The following is a 10,000-nucleotide window of genomic DNA, read 5'->3' on the forward strand; positions in this document are numbered from 1 at the left end:
TGAAAGAGCCATAAAAACCTCATAATCGAACAATTTACTAAAAAATTATTAATATTGAAAGATTTAAATTTCGAAATAACCTACCTACGGTTAATCTACACGCGTTTAGAAGCCGTAAAAAAATATTTTCGACTTTGTAATGGACCAAACAAAAAATATAGAAAAAATTATCGAAAAAAAAAATCTTTTAAAACTTACCTTACGTTAGTCCTTATGCGTTGCGAAGCTCAAAAAAAATATTTTCGACATTATAATAGAACAAACAAAGAAAATAGAAAAATTTTCCAAAAAAATAAAAAGTCGAAATTCGAAAAAAGAAGAAAAGTGGTCCTTTTCTAGGAGTTTTTTATTCCCAAAAAATGGGTTGATGTCCCCGTAACCCCTAAAAAAAGGGGGTCGAAATAACATTTTTTCATCATGCTTCAAATGGGCTGAAAAATTTTTTACGGGGTCTCTGGACCAAACAAAAACGATCTGTCGAGTCAGAATTCCGAAAATCGAAAATTCCCGAAATTTCTGTACTTAAAAGGCGGGGCGCCCACTATCGACAAAAGTGTGCCAAAACCCACAAACGTTGTGTTACGCGCGCTAAGATAAACACAAGCCTGATTGCTGAAAATGTATTCTATTTGAATAAGGTAAGTATCAACATCAAGGAAGCAATTCCTTTATTATAAACTCATACTCTGATATGCGCTAATATTGCTCGTGAATTGTTATTTAGTTTAAAAATATAATTTATATTACTTTTATTTTATTTTAATTCTATATAATAACTATTTTATATTTTTATTAAAAATTTTCTTGTTCAGTTTCTAAGCAACCACAGTTACGTTTATATGTTTAATTCTATTGTATTCTATATTTATCGATAATTTAATAAATGTTTTAAAAGACTATTCTGGTTTTCCACGCTCTCTTCAAAAATGTGAGTTCTTTTAATTCTTCCACTTAATTATTCATTTTAAAGTAAAACAACTAGTTATACATATTATTATATTATAATGTATGTGTATTAGATACTATTATTTTATAACATAAACATAGATGAGTTATTAAATTAAACGTCAAATATTTTATTACCTAAAATTAAGTTAATCGTAAAATCTGATGTAGTATGAGATATTCTTTAGAAACTAACTATAAATATTCTTGAAGTAAAACAAAACCATCTATAAATAGAACAATGAGAAATAGTAAAACAAACTAAACACAACATGTTTATTTTAACATTGTTTTTTATTTAGTTTAATCACTTAATAAACTTTACTTCTAATCATAGTATTTAATATAGAATATAGTTAACAATCTTTTAAACAAAGTCTTAAATAAAGTTACAGGGAGTAATTGTAATTAAAACACCAAAAAAAAGGTTTTAATAAAAAAAATACTTACATCAAGTTAAAATTTTATAAGGATTAATTTTAAAATATCAAATTGATTGTAAATCAAGTGCAAATAGGTTTTTTAAACAAACCGAAGGGTTTATAAAGGCTTGTAAACGCTTTCAAACGCCTACGACCATACCACACTGAGCACACCCCATCTCGTCCGATCTGGGAAGTTAAGCAGTGTCGGGCGTGGTTAGTACTTAGATGGGTGACCGCTTGGGAATACCACGTGCCGTAGGCTTTTGCTTTTTGAATTCATCTTTTTTGTACTATTTTTCTTTCTGACCTATTTATACTTATTACTCGTTTATTTACATTTCTTTAACGCTTAAAAGAAAAGTAAATTCTAGTTATTAGCAAATAAAAACGTAAGCCAATCAGATAACGTTATTTGCTGTTTAAACCAATTAGAGCGCTAAAAAAGTGGTTTGACCAGTTTGAGATATCGAAAAAATAATGGCACCATCTTGTAGAGTACAATTTTCTGAGTTAAAATTAATACAATTAGTCTTTTATACTAAAACTTAAAAGTTTTTTTGTCCAAAAACAAATAAAAGCGTGGCTACTTGAAAAATCAAACGAAAATAAATTTTGCACTTTTGTATTGTGAGTCATAATAAGTTATTTACTGTTACCAACAGATACTAGCAAAAGCTTTTTAAAGTTTTGTATTAACTTAATGTATTTGTAATTACTTTTACTTAATAGAAACTATTGAATTACGTTTACTTAGTTTACTTTTGTATGTGTATTAAATATATAGCAATTTTGCTTGAACTTAAATAAAGATTATTAAACTATTAAAAGAAAACTATCAAAGTTTACTAACTCAAAAGCTAAATCTTAGTTATATTGTTATAAACATTTATGTTGTAATTTACTAATAACTAAATGAGTTTATTTCAAACAAAAAGAATTAAATAATGTTATGTTATGTCAAGCCTACTATATGAGGTATATAGGTATATAAGGTATACAAGCTTATGTTTGAAAGTTATAATAATTAAAATAAAAATAAATATTTAGTTGGTAAAATTTGTATTTAATATGCTTTGAAATTAGAGTTAGTATAGATGTTTTTTTTTAAATATAATAAATATAAGTATTTAGTTACTAATAATAAACTAAAATACCAATTTTGTAGTTATTACAAAAAAAAAAACTTATCTTACTTAAAGTTCACTGTAATTGAAACATTATACAAAAGCTTTATAATTATAAGCTTTGAATAATTCTATTTGAATAAATAATAGATTCATAACTATATTCATGTTTGCATATTTAAATTATAAAAAGTTAGTGTTTTGTGTATTGACTTTATGATTATTTTATTTTAGTAACTGTTAGTTTTATACTTTAATAAAAGAAATATGGTTAACAAGTAAGTTAAAAATGAAAGAAGCATAAAAAAACACACTAATTAACTGCTTATTCAATAGTTTGATTATTTAATTATTTTTCTGTTATATAGTTTAATCGTATTGTATAAAAAATACAGAGGTTTAAAGTAAGTTTGAATAAAAATAAAACAAAACATATAATATAAGCATTAGTTAAAATACATAGTTTTTTTTTCTAAAAAAATTTAATTCTTTAATAATAAGTAGTAATTTAAATAAAAAATAATACAAGTAAAGTTATACAATATATATACTATAGTTTGTCAAACTAGGCAAACACTACTAGGCAAAAAACAAACTAGGCAAAAAACCTACAAAGTAGGCCACCACTACAATCCTATGTTCCAACTGGAAATTCAATGAGATCGTTACTGTACTTGTGATGAACGTTGATAATCCCCAAGATTGTAAGTCGAAGGCCTTACCCAACCTAACCAGCGCACTGGTTTTCTTACAACTGAATTAATCAACATTTATTATTGAATATAATCATTATTGATAGATAGAGGAATGTTGACAATCAACAACAGATTGTAGGTCAAAGGCATTACTCGACCCAAGTACCCACAACCTAGATTGAACAACATTTATTAGATAGATTTGTTTAATGATAGATAGAGGAATATTGTCAATCCACAACAGATTGTAAGTCAAAGGCATTACTCGACCCAAGTACCCACAACCTAGATTGAACAACATTTGTTAGATAGATTAGTTAGATAGATAAATAGTACAGTATAATCTCAAAGAATTTGAAGCCCGAACATTGAACGATAGTGGTGTTTCGTGACGACTAGCGGGATTCGATCTTACAACCTTCTGCTTATGAGTCAGCTGATAAGACCACTGACCCACCGCGCCACGACAAAGATAAAGAAATATTTTGCTATATAAATAGGTTGATTTTTATAATTTTGTTATACAGTGTCAATTACAGTGAACTTCAAGTAAGATATACAACAGTATATATATTTCCGAGTCTGACTTTGAGTACTTTTTATATATTATTAACAAGATTTTTTAGGAGTAATATCTGTTTAGTTCTTTAATATATCTTTAAAATAATAATATTTTTTAAGGTGTTTAAAACTTTTAGAAGCTGTATGTAATGTCTTTTAGTTTAATAGTTCTTTTAAATTAGTAAAAAAAATAAACATGGTTGAGTTATCAAATTAAACAAAATAGAACGTCAAGTATTTAATTACTAAAATTAATTTAATTAAAAAAAAATCTCAGGTAATCTAAAATGTCAGGAATTATTTAAAAATAAATATAAATTTAAAACTTATTATATTGAAAAGATTGATGAATAATACTCTTGAATGTATGCAATGTTTGTATTTGTAATGCAATAACATAAATGGATAGATCAATGACAAATTGTAAACATATTGTATTATTTTATTTTACGATTTTATTTTATTTATTTAATAATTCAATAAACTTTACTTCTACTTTTCCTGGTCTTAGGTAATTTATAGATAACAATTATTTAAACAAACACTTTTGTACAGTTACAATACAGTTTTAGTACAGTTTGGGAGTAACTGTTGATTAAAAAAACAAAAAAAAAGTTAATTCAGGTTAAAATTTTATAAGGAATAATTTTAAAATATCAAATTGATTGTAAATCAAGTGCAAATAGGTTTTTTAAATAAACCGAAGGGTTTATAAAGGCTTGTAAACGCCTTCAAACGCCTACGACCATACCACACTGAGTACACCCCATCTCGTCCGATCTGGGAAGTTAAGCAGTGTCGGGCGTGGTTAGTACTTAGATGGGTGACCGCTTGGGAATACCACGTGCCGTAGGCCTTTGCTTTTTGAATTCATCTTTTTTGTACTATTTTTCTTTCTGACCTATTTATACTTATTACTCGTTTATTTACATTTCTTTAACGCTTAAAAGAAAAGAAAATTCTAGTTATTAGCAAACAAAAACCTTAGCCAATCAGATAACGTTATTTGCTGTTTGCTTATTTGCTGTTTAAACCAATTAGAGCGCTAAAAAAGTGGTTTGACCAGTTTGAGATATCGAAAAAATAATGGCACCATCTTGTAGAGTACAATTTTCTGAGTTAAAATTAATACAACTAGTCTTTTATACTAAAACTTTAAAGTCTTTTTGTCCAAAAACAAATAAAAGCGTGGCTACTTGAAAAATCAAACGAAAATAAATTTTGCACTTTTGTATTGTGAGTCATAATAAGTTATTTACTGTTACCAACAGATACTAGCAAAAGCTTTTTAAAGTTTTGTATTAACTTAATGTATTTGTACTTAGTTTAAATTAATAGAGTTTATTTGGTTTACTTTATTATGTGTATTGAATGTGCTAGTATCTAAAAATAAATACAACTAAAACAAAACAAACAAGGAGAGTACTTGAATAGAACCAACACAATTTACAGACCAGTTGTGTACTAAATTTAAAGAAATTCTGAATAGTGAATATGCAATTATTATTATAAGTTCAAAGTTCACTTTAATTTAAATTAATGTATTTTGTAAATTGGTTTTATTTAATACGATAGTAGTGAATTACTTTATTTAATTTACTTTAGTATGTGTTGTATAACTTTATTTAAACCAGAAGCAAAACGGGATTATACTTTCAATAAACTACACAATTTACAGACCAGTTGTGTACTAAATAAAAAGCTATTGTGAATGGTGAATATGCAATTATTATTATAAGTTTATAAGTTCACAGTTTACAAAAGCTTTAGAATTTAGTTACTATTTTGTTCATATTTGCATATCTAATTTATGAAAAGTTAGTGTTATGTGTATTGGCTTTTTAATTTCTTTATTTGTAGAACTGTTAGTTTTATATTCTAAAGAAACATTTTTAAATAAATATGTTTAACAAGTAACTTAAAAATGGAAGAAATATATTGTATATATTGAACTATTTATATTTATTCTAGCTATTTGCTTAGTGTATTTATTAATGTGATTATTTTATTTTGTTGTTTGTCTTATAGTTTAATCGTATTGTGTTGAAATATATATATAACAAATACAGAGGTTTAAAGTAAGTTTAAATGAAAATAAAATAAGACATATAGTTGAAATATAAGTTTAAAAAAATAGTTTTTTTTTTTTTTTTTTTCTTTGTTTGTTTGATTGTTTGTTTATTATATAATCGCGACGTGTCATTTTATTACTTTTAAGCATACTAAATATAATAATAGGTATAGTTATAGGAAAAATTCAATTAGTTTCTAATGTAATAAAAAAGTTTATTTCCACAAATAAATAAATACCTGAAAAATCAAATGAAAAATAAATTTCGCACTCCTGTATTGTGAGTCATAATAGGTTATTTACTGTTACCAACAGATACTAGCGAAGGCTTTTTAAAGTTCTATGTTAATTCAATGTATTTGTACTTAGTTTTATTAAAATGACAGTATTGATGGTTACGTTTATTAAGTATGTTTATTTAACGTTATGTAACTCAAGTAAAACCAGAAGCAAATAAGGAGACTACTTTCAATAAACTACACAATTTACATACCAATTGTATACTAAACTTAAAGCTATTCTATTTTATTCTTGATAGTTATTTTAAAGTTATTAAATTATACAAATGTATTTTGTAAAGTAGTTTTATAAAGTTACTATAGTTTATTTAACTTACTATAGTATGTGTTATATAATTTTAATTAAACCAGAAGCAAAAAGGGAGACTACTTTAAATAAACTACACCATTTATTGTTATATATAACTCTAATAAAACCAGAAGCAAAAAGGGAGACTACTTTAAATGAACTACACAAATTAAAAATATATTATTATTTATAAATCAATCGTGTTGTGTTTCAAAATACATTTTTCAAATAATGTTTTACAAGTATTTATCAGTTATTTAGTTTTCTTTTTATAGTTTAGCCGTATTGTTTTATTTATTTGTTATTATTTTTATTTAATTGTTTGCTTATTATATTTATCGCCATGTGCTTAAAAAATAAAACAACTATAAAGGTTAAAAAAGTAAGTTTAAATAAAAATAAAATGAAACATACAAAATAAGCTTATGATTTTTTATTATTATTATTATTATTATTATTATTTTTATTTTATTGTTTGTTTATTATATCTATCGCCATGTGCTTAAAAAATAAAACAACTATAAAGGTTAAAAAAGTAAGTTTAAATAAAAATAAAATGAAACATACAAAATAAGCTTATGATTTTTTATTATTATTATTATTATTATTATTATTTTTATTTCATTGTTTGTTTATTATATCTATCGCGATGTGCTTAAAAAATAAAACAACTATAAAGGTTTAAAAAGTAAGTTTAAATAAAGATAAAATGAAACATATAAAATAAGCTTATGTTTGATTTTTTTATTTTACTTTTATTAAATTGTTTGCTTATTATATTTATCGCGATGTGCTTAAAAGAATAGAACAAATACAAAGGTTTAAATTGTAAGTTTTAAATAAAATAAAATGAAACATACAAAATAAGCTTATGATTTTTTATTATTATTATTATTATTATTATTATTATTTTTATTTCATTGTTTGTTTATTATATCTATCGCGATGTGCTTAAAAAATAAAACAACTATAAAGGTTTAAAAAGTAAGTTTAAATAAAGATAAAATGTAACATATAAAATAAGCTTATGTTTGATTTTTTTATTTTATTTTCATTTAATTGTTTGTTTATTATATTTATCGCAATCTGCTTAAAAAAATAAAACGAGTATTAAGGTTTGAAAAGTAAGTTTAAATAAAAATAAAATAAAAATATAAAATAAGCTTATGTTTTTTTTTTTTTTTTTTTTATTATTATTATTTTTATTCAATTTTTTGTTTATTATATTTATCGCAATGTGCTTAAAACGATAAAACAAATATAAAGATTTAAAAAGTACGCTTAAATAAAAAATAATACAAATAAAGTTTATTTATAATAAATATATATATATTTAAAACATTAAAAAAAGTAGTTTATACATATTTTTTTTTATTTATTTCTTTTAAACATATTAAATAAAGTATAAAAAAGTATTAAAACATTTAAACGTAGCATAAATAAGCTTAAAACATTAAAATAATCGAAAAGAAACAAAGAAATTGAAAAAAATCGGAAAAAATCGGCAAAAAAAGTTCAACAGCAACATTTGAGCATCATACACGTATGCATTACTTTACACTAGTGAGAGAGACGTGTTTGTGCGTTCGGTCGACTTGACGAGAAAGCGGGCTTAAAGCATTACTGTTTAGCACCCGAGGCGCGGCTATTGCAGCGGCGGCGAACGTGCTATGTAAACGCATTGGAGCAGCGTATGAAAAACTACAAGCGTCCAGCGGCGGTAGGCTTATAGCTTTGCGAAGTCGTCGAGACGAGTAGCCGACGCAGGCAGGCACGGCTCGAGGCGGGTAACTGCAGCAGACAGATGGCGTGTTGCTGCTGACGAGTTAACCGGCAGAAGGCAAACGGTTGGTCGGGAGAAAGAACAGTCAGTTGTATAGCTGCATGCTGCAGTCGACGCGGGCTGGCGCTTTAAACAGCAAAAGGCCGGCGCCGACTTTCAGTAACGTTCGCAAGGCTTTTAAGCCGAGTGATAGAAAAGGTCTGTATTTATACAGTAAAAACGCTCAGTCGAGCAACGGGTTTAAACGCCCTCGGATAGTTATCTGGTTGATCCTGCCAGTAGTCATATGCTTGTCTCAAAGATTAAGCCATGCAAGTGTAAGTACGAGCTCACGTACAGTGAAACTGCGAATGGCTCATTAAATCAGTTATGGTTCATTTGATTGTACGCTTTTACATGGATAACTGTGGCAATTCTAGAGCTAATACATGCGTAAAGCGCCGAACTGACGTGAGGCGCGCATTTATCAGACCAAAACTAACCGGCTTTCGGGTCGTTACAATGGTGACTCTGGATAAGCTTGCGGATCGCACGGCCTAGTGCTGGCGACATCTCATTAAAGCAACTGCCCTATCAACTATCGTCGGTACGGTATCGGCCTACCGAGGTTGTAACGGGTGACGGAGAATCAGGGTTCGATTCCGGAGAGGGAGCCTGAGAAACGGCTACCACATCCAAGGAAGGCAGCAGGCGCGCAAATTACCCATTCCCGGCTCGGGGAGGTAGTGACGAAAAATAACAATGCAGACCTCGTACGAGGTCCTGCAATTGGAATGAGTACACTTTAAACTTTTTAACGAGTATCCATTGGAGGGCAAGTCTGGTGCCAGCAGCCGCGGTAATTCCAGCTCCAAAAGTGTATATTTAAGTTGTTGCGGTTGAAAAGCTCGTAGTTGGATATAGGGACGGCGAGGTTGGTCGGTCGAAAGGCTAGCACTGGCCTTGTTGTTCTTGTTGGTCGGTGCCTTCGCGGTGCTCTTAACTGAGTGTTGCGGTGGTCCGGCAAGTTTACCTTGAAAAAATTAGAGTGTTCAAAGCAGGCTTTACGCTTGTATAATGTTGCATGGAATAATGGAATAGGACCTCGGTTCTATTTTGTTGGTTTTCGGAGCACGAGGTAATGATTAATAGGAACGGACGGGGGCATCCGTACTGTGCCGTTAGAGGTGAAATTCTTGGATCGGCGCAAGACGAACGACTGCGAAAGCATTTGCCAAGAATGTTTTCTTTAATCAAGAGCGAAAGTCAGAGGTTCGAAGACGATCAGATACCGTCCTAGTTCTGACCTTAAACGATGCCGACTAGCGATCGGGCAGTGTCGAACTTAAGAACTGTCCGGCAGCTTCCGGGAAACCAAAGTCTTTGGGTTCCGGGGGAAGTATGGTTGCAAAGCTGAAACTTAAAGGAATTGACGGAAGGGCACCACCAGGAGTGGAGCCTGCGGCTTAATTTGACTCAACACGGGAAATCTCACCCGGCCCGGACACAGCGAGGATTGACAGATTGAGAGCTCTTTCTTGATTCTGTGGGTGGTGGTGCATGGCCGTTCTTAGTTGGTGGAGCGATTTGTCTGGTTAATTCCGATAACGAACGAGACTCTTACTTGCTAAATAGCTGCTCGACCCATTGGGTCGGAGACAACTTCTTAGAGGGACTAGTGGCGTTTAGCCACACGAGATTGAGCAATAACAGGTCTGTGATGCCCTTAGATGTTCGGGGCCGCACGCGCGCTACACTGACCGGATCATCGTGTGTTCCCTAGGCCGAAAGGTCCGGGTAATCCGTTGAACCCCGGTCGTGCTAGGGAT

At 29.2% G+C, this 10,000-nt stretch overlaps 3 non-coding genes across 3 annotated transcripts in view; all 3 read left to right on the forward strand.

Moving 5' to 3' along the window:
• Positions 1–1,513: 1,513 nt before the first annotated feature.
• Positions 1,514–1,632, forward strand: LOC145847047 (5S ribosomal RNA). Its single transcript, XR_014371035.1, has one exon. It is a non-coding gene; the product is annotated as a 5S ribosomal RNA (ribosomal RNA).
• Positions 1,633–4,487: 2,855 nt separating this feature from the next.
• On the forward strand, positions 4,488–4,606 carry LOC145847036 (5S ribosomal RNA). Its single transcript, XR_014371027.1, has one exon. It is a non-coding gene; the product is annotated as a 5S ribosomal RNA (ribosomal RNA).
• A 3,845-nt stretch (positions 4,607–8,451) lies between these two features.
• Positions 8,452–10,000, forward strand: part of LOC145847038 (small subunit ribosomal RNA) — a 1,808-nt gene continuing 259 nt past the window's right edge. The window contains exon 1 of the ribosomal RNA XR_014371029.1: positions 8,452–10,000. This exon is cut by the window's right edge and continues 259 nt beyond it. This is a non-coding gene — a ribosomal RNA (small subunit ribosomal RNA).

The sequence above is a fragment of the Thalia democratica genome, unplaced genomic scaffold (genome assembly GCF_965202585.1).
Source record: "Thalia democratica unplaced genomic scaffold, ktThaDemo2.hap1.1 HAP1_SCAFFOLD_774, whole genome shotgun sequence".
NCBI lineage: Eukaryota > Metazoa > Chordata > Thaliacea > Salpida > Salpidae > Thalia > Thalia democratica.